The 14,113-nt window shown below is 45.0% G+C and overlaps 2 long non-coding RNA genes across 2 annotated transcripts; one reads left to right on the plus strand and one right to left on the minus strand.

The window, feature by feature from the left end:
• Nucleotides 1-5,235: 5,235 nt before the first annotated feature.
• Nucleotides 5,236-9,822, minus strand: LOC137479921 (uncharacterized). Its single transcript, XR_011002590.1, has 4 exons — nucleotides 9,537-9,822; nucleotides 7,535-7,674; nucleotides 5,936-6,038; nucleotides 5,236-5,462 (listed from the first exon to the last, which is right to left on the minus strand). It is a non-coding gene; the product is annotated as an uncharacterized lncRNA (long non-coding RNA).
• Nucleotides 9,823-11,403: 1,581 nt separating this feature from the next.
• On the plus strand, nucleotides 11,404-13,933 carry LOC137479919 (uncharacterized). The gene is made up of 3 exons (XR_011002589.1): nucleotides 11,404-11,735; nucleotides 12,645-13,430; nucleotides 13,531-13,933. It is a non-coding gene; the product is annotated as an uncharacterized lncRNA (long non-coding RNA).
• Nucleotides 13,934-14,113: the final 180 nt, after the last annotated feature.

Here is a 14,113-nt window from a genome sequence, read left to right on the forward strand (position 1 = left end):
ACAGGGTCGGTGACTGCCTGCCTGGCAAAGGAGATTCAGGCACGTCGATCTGCCCCAGGGGCATGCTGACAGATAGATCCCAGGCTGAAAGGCATTGGATGCCTTGAAAAAGCCACTTTGTGTGGGTTTTATCATCTTGAATAAGGTTTCATGGGTTTTGGTGCCTGACGGGCACCAAAGCAAAGGTACAAGCTTTGCTTCTTGATTTTTCTGTAAGACCCTGCCTAAGAAAGGGCTTTTGCTGCTTCTTGTTGCTTGGAAAAGCATTTGTCTTACTGGAGTACAAGTCTAAGGAGGAGCAGCTGATGGGTGCTGGGGTTGTTTAGTCAGAAGGAAAGGAAGTTTGGGGGGAACCTTACTGCTCCCTACAACTACTGGATGTTGTAGACAGGTGGGGGGGCAATCTTTTCTCCCAGGTGACAAATGATAGGTCAAGAGGAAATTACTTCAAGTTGCACCAGGGGAGGTTTAGATTAGATAGCAAGAAAGGTTTCTTCACTGAAAGGGTTGTCAAACATTGAAACAGGCTGCCCAGGGAAGTAGTGGAATCACTGTGTTGCAAAGTGATCAGAAAATGCATAGACGTGGTGCTTAGGGACATGGTTTGGTGGCAGTGTCAGGTTAATGGTTGAACTCAATGATCTTAGAGGTCCTTTCCAACCTTAACTATTCTATTCTATTCTATTCTATTCTATTCTATTCTATTCTATTCTGTTCTATTCTATTCATCCTATCCTATCCTATCCTATCCTATCCTATCCTATCCTATCCTATCCTATCCTATCCATCCTTCCCATCTCTGTGCTTTTTGCCCAGGCCAGTGCAGCTGCAGAGGACTTGGTTGTATTTCATTTGTGTGCATAAAGCCCTGCCTTACCCCGCAGGCCTCGAGCTGCCGGCAGCGGAGCAGTGTGAGATCCTTTATGGCTCAGACACTCTCAGTCTCGCTGGGCCCGGGGTGGATTTGATCTCTGGGCTGCTCTCGGACCCCGCGCTTTGCTGCTGCGCTCCTTTGTGTCCAGCGCCGGGGCCGCTCGGTGCGCGGCGGCTGTCGCTGCCTCTGGCTCCGCTTTTTGAGTCACCGCCGTCTCTGCTCCTCCGGCCTCTGAACCCTTTCATCTTGCCCCGCTACGCACTGCAGCCGCCTTCTTTCATCTCCTCCTCGCTGCCTGCGGGAATGCCCTTTCGGGAGCTGCCCGCTGCCTCATCCCAGCCTCTGCTGGAGGAGCCCCTGTGCAGCGGGACATGTCGCCGCCGCAGCCCGTGTGCCAGTGGCACCTTGCCGAGCCCCACACCGACCCACGCCACGCTCTTGCCTGGCCCCGGGGAAATTACTGCTCTCCACTGTGCCTCTGTTTCTCTTTCTGGCTTTCATCTGTCTCTTTTGCTCAGGCCGGAGGCTGCAGTGTGTGACAAGCCCGGTGCCATGACAGCCTGGTCTCAGCTGGGATTGCTGCCGTAGCACCGATAATAACCACAGCGCTGGGAGCCCTGTCCCCGCTGCAAGCCCTGCTCAGTCCCTCGTCTGCACAAAGCCCAGATGCCTGTCTCTATGTCCACTGCTTAGAGACAGGTGAGCCCTCCCAGGGAGACGGTTTAGGTTGTGTAACCCTTCCAGCAAATTTGTGGGAACAATAAAATCTAAAATATGGCTGTGTTTTACTGCCAGCATCAGGATGTCTTGGCTGTGTCTACATCCACCAGTAACCTGGATGGCAGTCTAGAAGCCACCAGGAGCAGCACCTGGGTGGGACAGCACTTGGGTGTTGCTTGGTGGGCTCCTATTGCTCCAGGCTCTTTCCAGGCTCTTTCCAGACTCACAGGGAGCTACTGAGCATCTGTGATTTATCCCAACAGCTTGCAGGGGGCCAGACTCAAGGAGACCCATACCCCATAGGAAGGGAAAGTCCTGAGAGCAAAGGACCACCACAATTGTCTCATGAAGCTTGTAGCCCACATGGATGGTGCTGCATTCCCTCGAGTGGCTCCTGCAGGGACTTTATCCATGGCACATTTACCACCACAAGGACCAAATTCTGGCAGTAGCCATGCACTGAGAGTCCCCTCACTCTCTAGGTGGCTCAGAGATGTCCCCCATCTGTGCTGTAAGCGTGCATGGGGAGAGTGGATGGAGACAGGGAGTCTCTGTCCTCTTCCTCCAGCACCATGTGTCAGCCCATTGCTCTGGAAAGTGGTCTATTGATCAAGATCCATTGCCAGTTATTTCCCGGAGAAGCAAGCAGTGATTGAAGAAAGGTTTGTGCCTCTGAGACATACTTTTCCCCCCGGAGCACTTATCTCCTGTTTCACCACCAGAACAAGAGGGAAGGGCATAGGCCAGCCCAAGGCCATCGTTGCCTTATAAAAGGCAATGTTGGCGATTGTCAGTGATGGGCAGCAAGTGGAGGAGCTTAATCCCTGCTCATCCCAATTTGACAATAAAATCACATCTTTTGATAATAAAAGCTTCCACCTGGAGAGCTTGATGAAAAGCACAGGGAAGTGTTGGTTCTAGGCAGATATTTGCTTTACTATTCTGCTCCTCAGGAGCTTTCATAAGCAGATTTCTTTGCTACCACAACAGAAAGAACACCCCTTTCATAATGAATTGCCTTCAAACTACTATGAGCCAAGCTTAGGGGTTTTTTTGGTTTTGTTTTTTTAAATGTGGGAGCATAGAAAATTAAATCTCTGTTGGATTTTTTTAAGCAATTATTTTAAGCACTGTGAATAAACAGGGAGTGTCTTACAAACACCTGTTATTTTTCCCATCGTGAGTTTGGCTGCTGCTGAACAGTCAGAAATGCTGCTCTTTACAGGATAAAGTGTGTTTATCTGGCAGAGAAGAATAGGGTTTGTTTTCACCACAGAATAATGCACTGGCTGCTGTATAAAACGCAGCACCAACTTTTATTGAATAGGAGGAATTTGTTCCCTGGCTTCCTCCTGGTTGCTGACAGGTTGGTGAGACTCATTTGCTCCCACCCCAAAAGAGGCACTTCAGACCTGGGCAGAAGGAACTCGGGCTGTGTCACTGCAAGCTTCTCTATCCGTCTGGGTTTGCTGTGAATATGGAGATGAGCTCCAGCATAAGAATTGATTCAGATCTAGATCTCAGCCTTCTTCTGGAGAAATCAGAAGGTGCAAAGTCTGGACTTCTTAACTTCAGTAGGAGTAAAGTCCATCTTGAAGTCCATGCTCCCAAAACACACTGCAAAAGAAGGATCTGGAAAGAGTTCTGGGAGATTCTCATGATCAGCTGCTTCCTCTTTACCCCTTTTCCACATCTCCCTGTCTGGATGCTGCAGGCTGACAGTACCATGTGGACAAGGTTGCTGCTCGTATAGGAGCATTCAGCGCATGAACAGAACAGCACAGGGACCTGAGGCAGAGGGATTACAGCAGCAGTTGGTTGGCTGAGCTGACCTGATTGAGCTGACACTTCCTTCTTTTCCAGCCTTAACCTTTGCTGAAGGTTGTCACCTCCTCTTGCCTGTCCTCCCTCCGGGTGAGGAGAAGCTACAGAGCAGCTGAGCTGGAGCCTCGTGAGCAGGACATGCCCTGAAGGAAGGGAAAGAAGAGGTCAGAGGTGGCTGGGACTCCATAGATGAGACAAAGCACAAGGGCTGACTGCAATGGATTTGCAGCATGCACTTGGTATTGCAGGTCAGGCTTGAGGTGACCTGACCAGTGACCATTCCACAGAGACAGCTGAGGTCCTTTGTCCTTCTTCCCTCAGGTAGCAACCAACCACCAGCGTTGTTTTTCAAGTACGTGTCTGAAGACAGCAAGGCTCTCTAACAAGCTAAGACAAGCATCACATTAGCCCCTAGCAGGGATGATTTTAGCAGGGACATTTGCAAAGTTCTATTGTAGCCAGCCAGCAAGTGCTCTGCCTCCTGGGTTTTGCTAGTTGATAGTATGGGAGTATGTTTTTTACTCTATTTTCTTGCTTCCCAAGAGTGTCCAATAAATCAGGGCTATTTCTGAGGCTCAGTTAAAGACCAGGAAGAGAGTGCAGAAGAGAGGTGAGGGAGCACTGGGACTAACTTGCTCCTTATAGGTGCTTGTGCTTTTGAGGAGTTCAGATATCCATCTGGCCAGTTTTTTCCCTTCTCTTACTGGTCTTTTACTGGTTCTGCACTGGATCGGTGCTCTGCCAGGCTAAGGTGTCCTGAGCAGGACATGGTGAAGGGACAGAGGGGAAAGATAATGATGCCATGTGTGAGGCAGAACAGAGGTTTACACACCAGATGTGCTGTTTGAGCAAAGTACTGCAAGTCAAGCCAAGCTGCCTGGGCTCTGAAGAGCTGAGAAGGAAGCAAAGAAATCTCACCAGTTTTACTCCTGCTGTTGCTCTTTAAAAGTCTCTAGCTGAGAGCACGTAGGCAGCCAGACTGCATTGCTAACTCTGAACCACTGCATGGTGAGTTGGGACACTCAGGAGCCTTCACCAACTATTGGCTAGTGGTAGAAAGGATGTTTTCAGTGGTTAAGGTGTAAGACAGGTAGCAGAGACCAGGCTTCCATCCTGGGTGTTGTTACCAGTAAACTCTGTGTGAACAAACCCCTCAGGCCAAAATTTTCATTGCCCTGCCCTTCTGAAAATCAGGCCACGAGTTGCGTAAATATGGGTGTAGGTACCTAGTAGTAGGCAGCCAGCTTAGAACATTCTGGCTTTAATCCCTGTGCCTGAGTTACCTCATTTATAAAATGGGGATAATTCTTTGCTACCTCGAGGGATGCTCTGAAGCACAACCCTATTGATGCTGCTGGAGCATGTCCCAGCTCGCTGGATAGCTATTATTCTATACTTGACAGAAATTGGATATGGCAGAGCTGAACCAGTGCTCTTGGTGTAGTTTTCTGTGTTGCCAGTGGACAGCCTTTGAGTCACGGTTCCTGCCCTCCAGCAATGAGACAGAGCAGACCAGGGACACTTTTGGCATTGCCAGAGCTCCATGTTGCAGCTTTAAAAAAGCCAAGTACCCAAGTAGTTCTGCCCCTGCCTGTCACTGCTGCAGGGTACTGAGACTGGACATAGGACATGGATCCTTCCCCCTGCGGAAGGAATGAGTTGCCAGGACACTGGGGTGTGTGGCTTTGTAACTCCTTCTGTTAGGAACAAATTGTGTTTGCATCTCCTCAAGTTTATGTGGTTTGTTTTCGTGTAGCATGAGCTCAGCATTTCTGCTGCAGAGACAGACGTCTGTACAAGACAATTAAAAGAGCAAATTGATTCAGAATAGCTCTGGATTTTGACACTCTTCTTCTGTGATAAAAGGATCTCTTCCTCTGTTTCACATGAGCTGTTGATACCAGGAAGCTTTCCCATCAATTTTCCACCATGGAAAAATATTTAACTCAGCCTGTGACTTCCACGTCATTTTCATAATCAACATCAAGACATTCTTTCCAATAGAACCGTGCTCCTTCTTCCCAGCAGCTTATCCCAGATACTCCTAAGAGAAACATGGATGATGTGTCACTTTATGCTAAGAAACATGTATTTATATTTCAAAAACTCTAATGCCACGGGATTCTTATTTGCACAATGCTGGCAAAATCTGACACTTAGAGTAATTTCCAGATTTAAACCATAAAATGCAGGGAATAAGATTTTTTGAAAATGAAAAATGCCTGCTTGGTTTTCAACTTCTGTCCTGTTGGAAACTAAAGCATAGAGGAAATCTTGGAAGAAGTGTGTTATCCTAGGACTGTCTATCTGGACTCACCCTCGGGGTGAGGTGATTTAAGTTTGGGTGCCTATCTGTAATGACAGCTGCTGTATCTTCTGAGTTTCAACCCTCGACACAATGACAAATGAACTTCCATGCCCACCTTTGCACCCAGCTGGTTTCATATCAGGCAGTTTCACTGCCCACACATAGGTTAGATAAAAGAGGAGTCTTCGACTCTTTTGCAATCCTCTTACCTCCTCAGAAACCTTCCGCAATCTGCATTGTCTTGAACAAAGGGTGAGCTAAAGGATGAGTGGGATACTTCATTATAACCTCTGGCTGTGCAATGAGTCATACCTGTGATTTTGAAATACAAAATAATAAATTAAGAGGGCAGTAGTGAGATTGAGCTGACAACCTGATAATAAAAATACTGGGCAACTTGTCAACTTCAGCTGAGTAACCAAAGAACGACACTTTCTGCCAAGCACAGGCAAATGAAAGGCTCTCTTTGCTGCACTGTTTTCATGATGTGGCCAACAGCAATGTCTAGTGGTTCAATAAAATGTAAACACTGACTATATTTTCTGGAGCCAGTTTCTCTTTTTGTCTTCGTGGAGAAGGAAGGTTGGCATCCAGGAGTCTGAAGTAAAGATTGAGAGCTGGGACTCTGCCTTGTGTTTATGCCAACAGAAAAATCTCTATGACTGTTTACCTAAATGTAGATGACTTTATAGATAGGATTTAGAAAAGTATAATTACTATTAGCCTGATTCTCAGAGAGAAGGCATTCATAAATATTCTCTATTAATCATCATATACAGTCATTTTCCTACAGCTGTCAAACTTTCAGACTCTTCTCTTCATTGACTTCTCTTGCTCAGTGGTACAAGCTACCTGGGCCAGCTCACTGTCCACAACACTGCAAAACCACACTGCAGACAATTTGGAACACAGCTTCATGAGCCAGCTTTGCAGGAAAGGGAGCAGCAATATGCCAAAAAACCAACCAACCAACCAACCAACCAAAAAGAAAAAACCCAAAACACCAAACAAACAAAAATGCCCAAACAGAATTTGGGTAGGAATTAATATTCTTCCCCACAGAAAGAACAAAAAAAAAAAAAAAAAAAAAACAAAAAAGGAAAACACTTGTCACCAACATGTCTTCTCCTTTGGGTGACTACCGGAATAGGTATGTGCTACCAGGAAAGCCTCTGTTATTCTGGGCAAAGAGCTCGCTCTCTCTGTCTGTGAGCGGGAGGAATGCTCTCGGTCTTTCTGCGAGAAAGGTGGGGCTGCAGCTCTGTAACAGATGTTCACGTGGAGGTTTGGCATGACCAAAAATTGTCACCAGGACAAAAACATCCCCAAACAAAACAGAAAACTTCTCCATGGAGTAAAATCCCCTACTGAAGGCCTGTGCAGAAAGCCAATCTCAGTAGCAAGGTGGCACAGCTCCTACCAAAACCAAAATATGTCTGGACTTAAGAGTAAATTGTAAACGTTAAAAAAAAACCAACAACAACAAAAAGCAATTGTTTTTCTTTTCCTATTATTCCAATGAATCTGGTGTTAGGGAATAGACATTCTGGTATGAGGCAGAGCCACTGTGTCTCTTGTAAATGGACAAAGTACAAGGGTTCTTTTTAATGCTCTAAGCAGGATATCTTGACTTTTGAGCATTGCTCAAATAAAACAAAGCACTGGAGTTTTTCTTTTCCATCATTACAACTGCACATTTAGTTTCATCATTGGCATCTGGGCTGAGCCTATGTATACTCTAATATCAGAAATAACAACATTTCCAGCCAATGGGATAGTAGTGATTGAATTGCCAAGGACGTACCCACTTGTACCATCTGTGAGCTGGAGGATGGCTCATGGAGTGGAGAGCTGATTTCTTTGCACCTCTGACCCAATCAGCACTGTTCCATTGGTGATTTTGTGTCTTCCGTTTCAGAGATTGTAGAATGATTTGGCTTGCCAGGGACTGGACAATGAAGTGACAGAGACAGATCTAGATTGAGTGAAGCACTCCATTTTTATCAGGAAGTATATATTTTTAAATATTGCAGTGAGATAATCACTGTGTTACAGTAGGTCAGCACTGTCTTGAGGGATCTGGAGGCATGGGCAGCCTGTACCCCAGTGTCAATCACAGCCCTATGTTCATAGTATCTCCTACAGTAGGACATGCCTGTGTCAATATTTTATAAAAAAAAAAACAGCTCCAGGTCAGGATGCCAAATTGTTCTTGAAGCAAGGGAATCTGGCAGTAAATAAAGAGCTCAGGCCATCTTCTTGGCCATAAAGCAGTGATGGAAAGGTGAGCAAGACAGATGGTGATTGCTATATCAGACACTTGGCACTGCTAATCCTCAACTCTTCTGTCAAGTGAAAACCTTAAGAGAAACCCCCACTTTCCCAAGTATGTTCATGAATTTAATCCAATGGGACCTGGAAATGCCAATCGGCCATATGCCCACAGTGAACAACCCTTCAGGAGGTGCCATGGTTACTTGCAACCTGTCACCTGTAACTCCTCCAACTGAATGGCCACATATTTATTTACATTCTGAGACTTGAATTCATACTCTTACCTGGGCAGTGAGACATGTCTCTTTCTCTACCACTGCTGCTTGCCAGGGAATGCATAGATAAGGCAAGGTGCTCCCTCCTGCCACCAAGGACAATGTGCTCTTATTAGCCCTGGAGGCTGGACATGCTTCTTGTTTCAGCAACCTGGAGTGAACATGGAAAGCACCTGGCTACAAGGGCTGTAAACAAATAGAAACTTGACTGGGAGTTGCCACATAGCACAGGAATTTGAATGAGATACAAAGCCAGGCACCTCCTATTACTAAGGAAAATTCAAGCCACCATTTGTCCCTGCACGGTTTTTTGTTTTCCAGTGCCAACACACCCAGAGACCAGAGACAGTTTGGCACGGAGGATTCACTGGGCCTGATGCAATGTTCCCAGCCTGGAATCAGATTAGTCCTAACCCAGGATCTTATGCAAATCCAAGGCTGAAGGAAGCTTGAGAAGGAACTAAGAGAAAATCCCCCTGATGAAAGCTGCTGATAAAAGCAGCCGCCTCCAGCCGGTGAGCAGCACCACCCACAGCCCGGCTCCTGGTGTGCCACGCTGGGCAGGGGCTCGGGGGCTGATGACAGTCCAGCCCCGAGTGCGCCCACCAGGCAGGAGGAGAACAGGATGCTGTCCCATCCCACACACAGAACAGCTCTATCTGAGCGAGCAGGAGGCCAAGCCAAAAACACGGACCGAGGCAGAGCTGTATTCCACCGTCTGTGGGGAGTCCTTGGGCAGCTGTGCTGTAATGGCTGACTGTAGGCACCACACACTCTCCATTTTCCTGGGCTTGCTAGATATCCTCTGTTCAGTGGACATATATATCTGCTTTCTACTGTGGACAAGATTTGGGAATTAACAGGGTCTCCAGAGTGCCTGTGTTTTCTACCTGCTTACTCACAGTGTACGTGTTGTGGTGCCCCTTTAGTAAGAAGACATCTACTCTACTTATCCCAAATATTAGGAGTGGAACTAGGTCCCACAATTTGTTTCGCACTGATAAATGACATTCAAACGGCAGCAACTTCTCTCCCCTGCTCTCTATGCACAGGTACACACTGCAGCGAAGTAGAAAGCACCACAGTTGCAGAAACAACTTCTAGTACCACTGTGATCCCTGATAATTACTCTTCTTAGCCTCTCCTTGTGCCTTACAGATGCTTGATGGCTGCTCAGCAAAGCCAACCGCGTGTTCTACCTGCGCAAGACTCTTGGTATCTGGTATAAACATGACTCAGACTTGCAGGTTCTGTCACTTACCATTCCCAAGAAACTTTCTCCCGGAGGCAGTCAAGGCACAGGGCTGCCACAGCAGGTATTTTGCACAGTTAAGCAAGTGAGCAGTGCTATGTGGCTGGTTGACATTTAGAGCAGAGCACAGGAAGACAGACTGGAGGGAGATGTTGCAACCTTGTTTGTGTTGGCAGTGGATGGGGTTGCGAAAAAGCCCTAAGAGAAAGTAACAAACAAAGGGTGTGTCTTGAAAGGAGGTTGAGTTCAGAAACCTTTGCACAACACGTGCAAGAGCCAGGTGATTCAGAGCTGCCTTTCCTTCACTCTTGTGACCTAAATCCCCCAACAAAAGGGACTAGTATGTGCAAATACAACAAGAGCCTCCTGGCCTTTGGACCTGGTTTTCCAGGAAGAAAACCTGGCCCTGTTGTATAGAATGACACATTGAGGTGCAGCACGGGATGTTTTTACAGTTGTGTTTAGAGACTCAGGGACTGTTTAAGATCAGACTTGGGGGTAGTGGCCAAATATTTTAGTTTTCATGTGGCCGAGTTTCTTCTAACATAAAGCTCCTCTTTACATTGCCTCTTGTAAATCAACCATTATATGAGTATTTCAGATTCTTTCCATTTGATTGTTTTCTTCTGGGATTTTTTTTTCCAAAATAGGAAACAGCTTTTGTTTGTTTGGGGGAGAGGAGGGTTAGCACTCCATGTGTGTGATGCTTTCACAGAATCATAGAATAGTTTGGGTTGGAAGGGACCTTAAAGTTCATCTAGCTACAAACCCCTCTTCATGTGCAAGGGAGCCACCCACTAGGCCAGGCTGCACAGGGCCCCATCCAACCCGGCCTTGGACACTTCCAGGGGTGCTTTAAGAAATATTCTCTCAGTCCAGGCCTCTAGAAGAGTACAGCAGGCGGAATTATCCCGTACCTGTTAGCTACAGGGGGAAATAAACTTTGCAGCTTTTTTGGAGCTTCAGGAGTGAAGTGCAAGTTGCTCCTTTATTTGAACACACACTATGAATTATTGTTCCATCTGCTGTGGGAGCACTCCCATAGAATACTGCTGTGTTACTGTACAGTAAATTTTTCTGAGCCCATGTTATTTCCTGGGAGGGGTGCTCATAAGATGACCATTATTATTAAACTTCTAAAATTTAACAAAAGTTAAAGCTATAGCCTAAAAACCATATTTACCACACTACTCAAAAGAGATTAATACAGCATAACTTTCCAACATAACACATATAGTATTCATTTTAATATTTGCAAAGAGCCAATCATATAATATGCATTTTTCACAGCATGGTGTGTATTGAGGTCAGTGAGGAGGAAGGCAGGACATTAACATGACAGTAGTCATTTATTAAAACACTGCAGCCCTGAGAAAGAAGAGAATGAGTTGTTGCTTTCAGAGATTGTGTGCAACAACTGTCCGACAGGGGACTTCCCTTCTTCTCTACTGGAGTATGACCTCCATTCATACTTTGCTGCTCTGGTTTATATCTATATGTTGTAGCTCTAAAACCCTCAGAGCTGAGTTCGTCTGCAGTATTTTTTATGTAAAGCATTTATTTTAACAGCATCCCTACACGGACTGTGTGCAGTTCTTTGGGGACAAGGCCATTTTTCAAAGTTAGTGCTGCAGAGACAATAAAAAAGAGCTAAAAGAGATTAGGGTTTTGACTCCTACTATATATCAGAGAAATCTTACTGGAAACCTCAGACAGATGCACAGTAAAAAGGCTAAGCATGCTGCTTCTGTGATATATTTGCCTGAAATTGCTAGAAGACTCATACAACTTTTCCCTGTTTGCACTTGAGAAACAGATTGCTTCACTTCTTGATCCAAAGTTTGAGCAGTTCATGCTTGAAAAACTGCAAACCGAGGGGCATTGGCTGATAATCATGTAATTGTGCTACTTTTCTGTCCTTTTTTTTTTAGTGTATGTTGACAGCACATAAATCATTGTAGCTTTCCAGATAGTTATATTGGTAGAGCTCTGCTCACAGAATTTAAAGACGAAGTCTTGCAATATGAGGACTGAACATCAGCTGAGCCATGGCCATTATCACTGTCATGGCCACTTAGCTGACAATAAAAGGAGGTTAATCCAAACTGCATCGACTGCAGGCCTGTGTATAGCAAAGTCACACTGGCTTTATTTATTATGGGCTAAGAGGGAGCACTTGGAGAGTTACCACAGCTCAGCTAATATATGGTAAGTTGCTAAGCTTGCAAGCCTTGAGTCCCTATTTTCTGATTCACATCTGACACAGGAAATGGAAGACAATAATTAATGAGTGGAAGAGGAGATACGACTTTACAATAGAGATGGTGAGATAACCTTATTACATATTTCACTGGATCTTTTACCAAACAGATGATAGACTCATTATAAAGGGTGCACAGAACAAAGGGAACATTGACATTTAAAGAGATTCTGCTCCGGAAATCAGCCACAGAATTGGCATGATGGGTTTCCGTGACTTTTATCTTTGGCTTTTGGGTGAAGGAACAGCTTTGTGTCTATTAGACCTGCAAAGTGTTGCAATGTGGGAGTTACACTGATTTTTAGTCTGATGAGAATTTGGTCTTGAAGTATGCTTCTGTTCCTTCCTCCACCTCCTTTTTTTCTTTCTTCTTTTCTTCCTTTTTTCTTTCTTTCTTTTTTTTTTTAATCTTCATTTTCCATGAAGACCAGCTAGCAGCAGCTTTTGCTCCACTGTTTTCTTTGGGTTTTTTTTCTCACTTGTTCATAGGGCAGGGCTGCTTTTCCCACTATGCTTTTGCAGCTTCAAAGCTGCCTTCACACAAGCTGATACCACCCTAGTTTAACTAGTGTGAACTTTTGCATTTGGTGATCTACATCATCTATAGGATGTCTTATCCTTGTTCATTTACAAAACTCTTCTAACCAACCAGAGATGAAAAACCAGCTCTAATGATAATAAAATAAGAGGATCTGCATGGCCTTGTGCCCTGATTTAGTTACAATGTCTTAAAGCTGCACACTTTTAAAATAGTGCCATGGAATATGCACTCGATGTGTTGGAAGTACCATGCCAGGGCTATACAAGCTATTGAGTTATATCCTCAGAGATATACTATAAAAGGCTTTGTTTTCAAGGAACCTGGAAAATAAGAATTAAAATGCTTGTAAGCTTCAAGTCTGTGAGTGCACTGGTGGAATTGAAGAGTGCCAATACTAGAATAATGCGTGGGGTAAGAGAAAACCACATCTGGCTCTGTGTTACCTCTCTCTTGCAAAGCACCCTCGGCAGACCGCAGCTCCCTGAGTCACTTTGGGAATAGTGGGTGCTGCCTGGTTGCATTTGGGATCACTTGGAACATGATGGGTTTAAAGCCAGCTTAAATCTCATAAAAACCTGTAGATAACACCCAAACAAAAGGCTGTGCTGGGGCCATTTTGCGCTTTCTGAAATGTTTCTCAGAATTTGGGTTCACAGGAAATTGCAACTTTCCTGTCTGATTCACGAAAACATGAAATGTCAGATTTTTCTGTGGAACAGAGATTTCAGCACTCATTCAGCTCAGCCAGCAGGTGAGGAGAAGCTTAACAGTAGCATATGGAGTTAGTGTCCACCACAGTAATCCCTTGAGCAAAGAGCACATGAGGCTGGAAAACTCTGAAAGGGAAGTCAGAATGACCCTAACAGAAAACCTTTCCTAAAGGAAACCACATCTGTTGAAGCTGGCGTGGAAGACTGTTCTCAGGAGAAGCGAGATGCAAAGTTCAAGGGAACTGCCTGCGAAGACACACGGTGACAGTGCTGGGTTATATAATGTGCCTTGGTGTGAGGAAGCTCTTTGTTCTATTTACAAATCCCTGTATTACTGACAAGGAAACTCTGATGGCTGCCTTCCAAAGACAACAACGAAGAAAGAAAGAAAGGTGGGTTTTTCTTTGTCTTGCAGCTCAAATAAATCCCCTCCTATTCTGAAATGTGATTTTAAAAATTATATTTCTTTCCCCATGTGTAATCCCATTGCAGGTTTTACAAGTATAATTACAAAGCAATTAAATGTGGGAGCAGTGAGGAAGACTGCACCAAGGAACACTGAGCCTATTTGAAAACTCCACAGGTGCTGGTTACAGCTTTGAAACACCAAGGTTATTGTGTCTGAAGAGTATTGTTTCATCCACAAAGAGGTCAAATCCTGGAGAACATTCTTGGATATTACGTGAGATTTAAGCAAGACTTGTTCCTCAAACACTACCTTATAAACCAGTTTATCTGATACAAAAGATCCCAAACCCTGAGAAAACTCAGGGTGAGATTGGAATACCAACGGAGAGGATAGAGCAGAGGCCACAAAATCATGAATAATGCAGAGTAGAGGGATAGAGATTGAATAATCACTATTTGCTACAGCACGAGAACACTGATTTTCATTAAAAAACAATCACAATCATTTTTATCTACAGAAAAAAGGCATTTATTAAACAGATTCCTCTAAGCCAATCTCTGGGATTCTGCCTCTAGCATTCACTTTTCCGTACTACCCAGTGAATATTTAGACTGAATGGTGTAGAGCTGCAATGTCCTCTGGGAATAACCCTTGGTACCTGTCACT

This window comes from Anomalospiza imberbis, chromosome 10 (genome assembly GCF_031753505.1).
Source record: "Anomalospiza imberbis isolate Cuckoo-Finch-1a 21T00152 chromosome 10, ASM3175350v1, whole genome shotgun sequence".
In the NCBI taxonomy this organism is placed as follows: Eukaryota; Metazoa; Chordata; class Aves; order Passeriformes; family Viduidae; genus Anomalospiza; species Anomalospiza imberbis.